The following is an 8,271-nucleotide window of genomic DNA, read 5'->3' as shown; positions in this document are numbered from 1 at the left end:
CCTCTCTACTCCAGTTTCCCCTCTTTCCTCCCTCTCTGACAGACTCTCCCTTGCTCTACCACCCTCCTCTCCCCGGCATCATCTCTCTAGCTCTCTCCTTGACACCCTCTCTCTCTGTCTACCCTCTTTCTCTCTGCGACATGCTCTTTCGTTGTCTTTGCAACACTACCACTCCCCCCTTCTCTCTTTGACACTGACACTTGCTCCAGTCTCTCCCTGACAGTCTTACTCTTGCTTGCAACCCTTCTCTTCCTCATCCCCCTTTCTCTATCGGAACGCTTTCTCTTGCACCTCTCATTCTCTCATTACCTCTTTCTCCACAAAGCTGCTCTTGCTCCCTGTGCAATCGCCCCATCACCTCACCCCCTCTTACCTCTAGTAACTTCACCCTCTCGCCCCATAGTCTCACCCCCGCCAGCTTAGCCCTGTCGCCTCACTGTTGCCTCAACCACTCTCGCCTCCTGTAGGCTCACCCTCTCCCTGTCTTTCCTCTTCTGCTCTGTCCCAGGACCCCCCTTTCTCTCTCCCATGCTTTTCCCCGCCCCCTGTCTGTCACCCTCTCTCTCAGCTACTGTCTATCCTTTCTCTCCCCTTGTACCCCACTGCCCTGCTCTATTCCCCCTGCCCCTTCTTTCAACCCTCACTCTTACTCCATCTTGCCACTCATCTCTCTCAGCCCCTGGTCCTTCTCCCCTCTGCATTCTAGTTTCCCCCATTCCTCCCTCTCTGGCAGTCTCTCCCTTGTACTATCACCCTCCTCTCCCTGGCATCATCTCTCTAGCTCTCTCCTTGACACCCTCTCACTCTGTCTACCCCCTTTCTCACCGCAACATGCTCTTTCGTTGTCTGTGCGACGCCTCCACTCCCCCTTCTCTCTCTGACATTGACACTTGCTCCAGTCTCTCCCTGACATTCTTACTCCAGCTCGTAACCCTTCTCTTCCTCATCCCCCTTTCTCTATCAGAACGCTTTCTCTTGCACCTCTCGTTCTCACATTACCTCTTTTTCCACAAAGCCCCTCTCACTCCCTGTGGAATCACCCCATCACCTCACCCCCTCTCACCCCTAGTCAGCTCACCCTCTCACCCAATAGTCTCACCCCTGCCAGCTTAGCCCCGGCACCTCACTGTTGCCTCAACCCCTCTCGTCTCCCGTTGGCTCACCCTCTCGCCCCCACCCTGTCTTTCCTCTTTTGCTCTGTCCCAGGATCCCCTTTCTCTCTGCCATGCTCTGCCCCCACCCCCTGTTAGTCACCCTCTCTCTCAGCACCCATCTATCCTTTCTCTCCCCTTGTACCCCACTGCCCTGCTCTATTCCCCCTGCCCCTTCTTTCAACCCTCACTCTTACTCCATCTCACCACTTATCTCTCTCAGTCCCTGGTCTTTCTCCCCTATCAAATCCAGTTTCCCCCCTTTCCTCCCTTTCAGTCAGTCTCTCCCTTGCTCTATCACCCTCCTATCCCCAGCATCATCACTCTAGCGCTCTCCTTGACACCGTCGCTCTATCTGTCTACCCCCTTTCTCTCTGCAACATGCTCTTTCGCTGTCTTTGCAACACTTCCACTCCCCCCTTCTCTCCGACACTGACATTTGCTCCAGTCTCTCCCTGACAGTCTTACTCCTGCTCGTAACCCTTCTCTTCCTTGTCCTCCTTTCTCTATCAGAACACTTTCTCTTGTACCTCTCGTTCTCTCATTAACTCTTTTTCCACAAAGCCCCCCTCACTCCCTGTGGAATCACCCAGTCACCTTACCCCCTCTCACCCCTAATCACCTCACCCTCTCGCCCCATAGTCTCACCCCCGTCAGCTTAGCCCCGTCGTCTCACTGTTGCCTCAACCCCTTTCGCCTCTTGTTGGCTCACCCTCTCCCTGTCTCCTCTTTTGCTCTGTCCCAGGCCCCCCTTTCTCTCTCCCATGCTCTGCCCCCACCCAGTCTGTCAAACTCTCTCTCAGCTGCTGTCTATCCTTTCTCTCCCCTTGTACCCTACTGCCCTGCTCTATTCCCCACCCCCTTCTGTCGACCCTCACTCTTACTCCATCTCGCCACTCATCTCTCTCAGCCCCTGGTCTTTCTCCCCTGTGTACTCCAGTTTCCCCTCTTTCCTCCCTCTCACAGTCTCTCCCTTGCACTATCACCCTCCTCTTCCCGGCATCATATGTCTAGCTCTCCGACATCCTCTCTGTCTAACCCCTTTCTCTCCACAACACACTCTTTCGTTGTCTTTGCGACACCTCCACTCCCCCTTCTCTCTCTGACATTGACTCCTGCTCCAGTCTATCCCTGACATTCTTACTCCTGCTTGCAATCCTTCTCTTCCTCAACCCCCTTTCTCTTTCAGAATGCTATGTCTCGCTCCTCTCGTTCTCTCATCCCTTCTTTTTCCCATGAAGCTTTCCCTGACCACCCCTCGCCTTCTTCTAGCTCCACTCTTTTGCACTTTCCGACACCCTGTCAACCATGCCACTCACTCTTATTTCTACCACCCTAGCAGACATTGTAGTGACAGTAGGGGGATGGGGAAACTTAAAAGGATAATATGAGAAATTGGGAAAACAAATTAAAATCTATATTTACCTGTGCATCGAAATCCATAAAATTCTTGCCCAGCATCTTCAGAGACTCTGCAGAACTGTATCCTGTGTCCCACCACCAAGCTGTTCATAAAATCCAGAGTGATTGAAGACTTTGGCTTCCTCTTGCAACATTGCAAACTTTTTCCAAAAACCTCAATATTCAATAGAGTAGCTGCCCTAGTGAGAAGGGGGAAACCATTCAAGTAAGTTTTTGTATTAGTTTACAAACCTATCAAATTTAAACGCACAACACTGTACAGGAGGTCAATATACCGCATGATGCCATACAAAAACAGATATAGTTAATGTCGGGATTGCCCATAAGGGTTCAGGGTAAACCCACAGTGGACAACTCTGTCCAAGGGCCCTCTTACTCTTCGAATAGGTTTCCAGAGTGGAAACTTGAAATTATTATACATAACCCCAATTTATAAAAACACGCTTATACAATTTAGAAAACAATATATGAAACACAACTAAAGGCAGCCCAACAACTGTTCCCTGAAGGCTGAACAACATAAACTAGAACATACACCACAATAGTGGTATGGTGCCTGAATATTAGGATATATATTACAATATTAGGACTTGAACCAAAATTTAAGGTATTAAAGTCCAAACTCCAGTGAAGCAAAGAGGTATTCGTCCAATACGTGTTGTATTTGAATGATCCTGCAATAGGCTGGCACAGAATATACAGCAGATTGTTCCTCAATTTAGGGGCAGATTTATTAAGCTCGGTGAAGTGATAAAATGTCCGGTTTTTATCACCGACCAATCAGCTCCTAACTGTGAAGTTACAGGCTTAGTTTGAAAAATGACAGATAGGAGCTGATTGGCCGGTGATAAAAACCAGACACTATCACTTCACTGAGCTTATTAAATCTACCCCTCTGTTCTTTAAAAATAAACAGGTAATATACTAGGAAACTGAACTGATGCCTATCCTTTTAAAACATTGACATCAACTGATTTCATCATTCTGATTCACCCAAAAAGTTGGTTACATTGATGCCTATTCTTCCAGACTTATAGCATCAAATGTAACCTTTGAAGTGTAGCTCTGTCTCCTACATGCAATACCTTGATTCTGACTGGCAGAGCTACACTTCAAATGTTTAAATTGATGGCAATTATCTGGAATAGGCATACCTTACATTTTGGATGAAATCATTATATTGAGGCACCAAAGCATAGGCCACTAGCACTAAATTTTGGGATACAGACCCACGCAGAAAGAAACCCCAGGCAAAAGTGAGAAATTACACAGGTTTTAAAACAATCCCGGGTTCGTTTTTTTTGCCAAGATACATGTAGTATCCTAGCATTTAGGATGCCATCGGTCATAATACTTACCCCACCATCCCAAAAGGGAATATCTGGACAGGGTCTCTGACTGCACCCTAACCGCGCACCTGACCCTAACCCTTCCCACTAGTGCCTAATACTAAACCCTATAACACATCGCCAACATCTAACAACGATTGTCATTTTCTCCCATACATTTCCAGATTTTTGTTCCCAGATAAATCTTTGTGTGTACACATCTTAACCCCCCCTTCCCTGGCTGCAATCTCAGCTGCCCTGATTACTTACCGAATGGGATTACGGCTGTCTGTATCCTGGCATCGGTGTCCTGTTCCATTCAGAGCTCCATCGCCAGTCTCGTGAGGGCAGTCGGGATGCTGGCATCTGTATACTGACGTGATTCTTCTAGCATGATCTTTGCTGACATGATTTTAAGGCATCCTGTTGAAAACAATTGAAAATGTACATGTGGATGAGATACAGGCTCAGTATGGCAAGGATAAGTCATATGCACAATATACTAATATTTTAGCTGTACAGAAACACTAACCATACGCTGCACAAAGCATCATTTAATATAAGGGAATGTTAGATGCAATACCAAGACAAGGCTGTAATCTGCTCCATTACCACAGTATTACATAAAACCATTGTTGTATTTGTTATTTTATTAATGTAGTTCACCCTGAGTGCTGAAGGACCAAGGACCAAGCAGCACACTCCAAGCAGCAGAAGTCTGTATCATTAATTATATTTCATAAGCAGTGAATGTGAGGCAAGATATGCAAATGTGTGTGTGTGTGTGTGTGTGTGTGTGTAGGGGGGGGGGATAACAAATAGAATGAATGCTGAGAATACATATAATGAATGGCTGGTATAAAAAAATTAAGGAGTAGGTGAAAGAAATTGCAGCTGGGAGGGGTAAAGTGGGGACTTTTTGAGCTCACCCTGTCTGAATACCAGCAGCTGGGATTACGATGTCGGTATACAGACCCCCGGGATCCTGGCCGCCAATGAGTCATACCGAACACATTTAAACTGTGGCGTAGAAAGGATAGGCTGTGATGAGGAAGGGTTGGGAGAGAATTCCACCATAGGGCAGTCATCCATATGTATTTCACTGATAGATATCTCTCTCGCTATCTATCTATCGATATAGATTTTTTATTTATTCATTAACAGTTTCTTATATAGAACAGCAAATTCTGTTGTGATTTAAATACATATACTCACAGGGCCTGCACTACTGTTGCTTCCTCATGGAGGTACAGGGAGTATGCACAAATAAAGCAGGCAGACAGGTACTGTATTAAGCCTTCGGGGGGGGGGGGGGGGGGGGGCAGGGCACCTTAGAATGACACTCCTCCCCCAAAGGACTTAATAGAGGTAACACCTACAGCAGGCCCGGCCAACCTGTGGCTCTCCAGATGTTGCTAAACTACAAATCCCATCATGCCTTGACAGTTTTGCTATAAGGTAGTGTTAAAACTGTGCCAAGGCATGCTGGGATTTGTAGTTTCACAACATATGGAGAGCCACAGGTTGGCCAGGCCTGAACTACAGGACGGGAAGTGCTTTCTGAACATACTGAAGTCCCTTCTGGGGGCTACACTACACTACATAATACATCATTACACTAGATACAACTACCTGCCACACTACATTCCTCACAACATTAAAACACTGCAGCCTGAGCCCCCCCTTCTAGTTAACTTACCATGATGCCAATGTGGGGCACCTGGTCCACTAGAAGAGTATATGGCAGCATACAATTTGTGACACCCTTATGGTGCATACACACTGTACAATTTTTTTGACCAATTTCATTGAAAGACATTTCCATTGAACCCAGTGTCCTGGACGAAAGATCTAGCTACAGTTTATAGGCTCTTTTTGAAAGATATCCAAACTGAGCTGCATGCACAGTTGACTAACAATCTTGATGAACAACTGGCGGGTATGCACATCATCATTCGTCGCAAACGCACTGAAAGATATTTTGACCAATTTCATTCAGAATTGCCGAAATTAACAAAGTTGGTCAAAAAAGTTGGTCAATAAAATTGTACAGTGTGTATGCACCTTTAAGGTGCATACACACCGTCCAATTTTTTGACCAATTTCGTTGAAAGACATTTCCCTTGAATCCAGTGTCCTGGACGAAAGATATTAACAACAGATGAAAGATCTAGCTACAGTTTATAGGCTCTTTTTGAAATATATACAAATTGAGCTGCATGCACAGTTGACGAACAATCTTGATGATTGCGCATCATCATCCGTCTGTCACCAATATCTTTCGTCAACATCTTTCATCCAGGACACTGGGTTCAATGGAAATGTCTCAACAAAATTGGTAAAAAAAAAAAAAAAAAAATTGTACAGTGTGTATGCACCTTTACTTACTCAAAAAGGAAAGCAGTCCGACTCTCAGAAATAAATTCCGCAGCCTTTAACTTAACAATCAGATTTGCACCAGTGGCAATCAGATCTGTAGTGTGTGACACTCAGCGTCAAACAAGTCTGCAGAGTGTGACACTCACCAATAACCCAGTAACAATCAGATATACAGACTGTGGCACTCAACAATCAGATCTGCAGCCACCAGCAGTGCACTCTGTGCAGAGACCTGTGACTTACTTCCCCTTATACAGCAATGGTTGCATTTCAGGAAGTTTCTAAGCTCTGCACCAAATACCCATATGCTCAGTTACAGCCTGGGCTCCAAATTGGGACTCAGAACTCGCTGGTGCCTTACCCAAACCATGCCAGGAAATGGGTGAAATAATGATGCCATTCTGCAGGAGTGTGAAATAATGACATTCTGCAGGGTGACAGTAGGTAAAGAAGAATGGTGCAGTAAAGAGAGCGTAGGAAGTCAAGATGGTGCCCAGAGAGGCATAGGGGGGAGGGGTGGTGGTGGACCGAGGTCCAAATGGCGGGAAGGCCCTTTTCACACCTGGCACCCTTGCTAGCCAGTCAGGAGGAGCGGGGGGGCGAGCCTGGCCAGGAAGTGGTTAAATGGCAGGGGAGGCAGCAGTAGAGCTGGACAACAAACAGATATCCTCCATTCAGCAACAGCTCTATCCAGCTAGCAGGGGGAATAAAGGTATCACAGCATCATTTAGCAGCAGCTCTATCCCAGTGAGCAGAGGGGTGAAAGAAACCACAAGCATCCCTTACCTAGCACAGATCACAGAGCAGAGGACCCACAGCTGGGGTTTCGGGAGCAGCAGCAGTCCGGTTCATCCAGCCCCATAGCTACTAGCAAGCAGCCAAAATCGCCTGAAGAGATCCAGCAGCTTCCAGCAGGCAGCCATATGTGTCCAAAAACCTAATCCATGTGCCGCGGTCACGTAGCAGCATCGAGGCTAAGCCCAGAAAAAGCAGGAAGTAACCCAGTAGATTCAGGAAGGAAGGAAACCATAGAGGGAGAAGCCGTCAGCAGCCGCACACAGGAGCTCGGCTTGGAAGTGCTCCACCTGGTGGCCCCAGAGCAGTTAAACACCAAGCAGGAGCAAAGAAAAGCACTTTTCTTTGCTCATGCTGGCCGTTTAGCTGCCCTGGGGCCACCAGGGGGAGCACCTCCAAGCCGAGCTCATGTGTGCTGTAGCCGGCTTCTCCCTCTATGGATTCCTTTGTGCCTGCTGGGCTCCTCCTCCGCTTCCTCCCTGAATCTCCGGTAGATGCGAAATTATGGTTGAGTCTATTTTATAGTGGGCTAAAGGACCTTGTCCCTCCAGGCACTATGATTTAGCCCACTCAATACAAATAGGCTATATCGTAGTGGGCTAAAGGACAGGTCCTTCTGTTCACACTGATTTAGCCTACTCAATAAAACTAGGCTATTTCTTAGTGGGTTAAAGGACCTGGTCCCTCTATCCACTTTGATTTAGCCCATTCATTAAAGTTAGGCTATTTCCTAGTGGGATAAAGGACCGGTCCCTCTATCCACTTTGATTTAGCCAATTCAATAAAATTAGGCTATTTCCTAGTGGTCTAAAAGACTCACTTAAAGAACCAGGTCCTTTAGGCCACTTGATTATAGCCCATTTTATATAAGTAGGCTAAATCCAAGTGGGCAAAGGGACCCAATATTTTATGAGCATCTGGTGTAAAGGACCAGGTCCTGTAGGCCACTTGATTATAGCCCATTTTATATAAGTAGGCTAAATCCAAGTGGGCAAAGGGACCCAATATTTTATGAGCATCTGGTGTAAAGGACCAGGTCCTGTAGGCCACTTGATTATAGCCCATTTTATATAAGTAGGCTAAATCCAAGTGGGCAGAGGGACCTGATATTTTATGAGCATCTGGTCTAAAGGACCAGGTCCTTTAGGCCACTTGATTCCAGCCCATTTTATAAAAGTAGGCTAAATCCAAGTGGG

At 46.7% G+C, this 8,271-nt stretch overlaps 1 long non-coding RNA gene across 2 annotated transcripts; it reads right to left on the bottom strand.

Moving 5' to 3' along the window:
- Positions 1 to 2,548: 2,548 nt before the first annotated feature.
- LOC146056009 (uncharacterized) lies at positions 2,549 to 7,537 on the bottom strand. 2 transcript variants are annotated; one of them, XR_014469051.1, is made up of 3 exons: positions 7,067 to 7,537; positions 4,172 to 4,324; positions 2,549 to 2,752 (listed from the first exon to the last, which is right to left on the bottom strand). It is a non-coding gene; the product is annotated as an uncharacterized LOC146056009 (long non-coding RNA). The 2 variants fall into 2 exon arrangements; XR_014469052.1 differs by having other exon boundaries at positions 2,549 to 2,747; positions 7,067 to 7,531.
- Positions 7,538 to 8,271: the final 734 nt, after the last annotated feature.

The sequence above is a fragment of the Crinia signifera genome, unplaced genomic scaffold (assembly GCF_055691185.1).
Source record: "Crinia signifera unplaced genomic scaffold, ASM5569118v1 HAP2_SCAFFOLD_709, whole genome shotgun sequence".
NCBI classification, from domain to species: Eukaryota; Metazoa; Chordata; class Amphibia; order Anura; family Myobatrachidae; genus Crinia; species Crinia signifera.
This window is presented reverse-complemented; position numbering and strand designations above follow the sequence as displayed.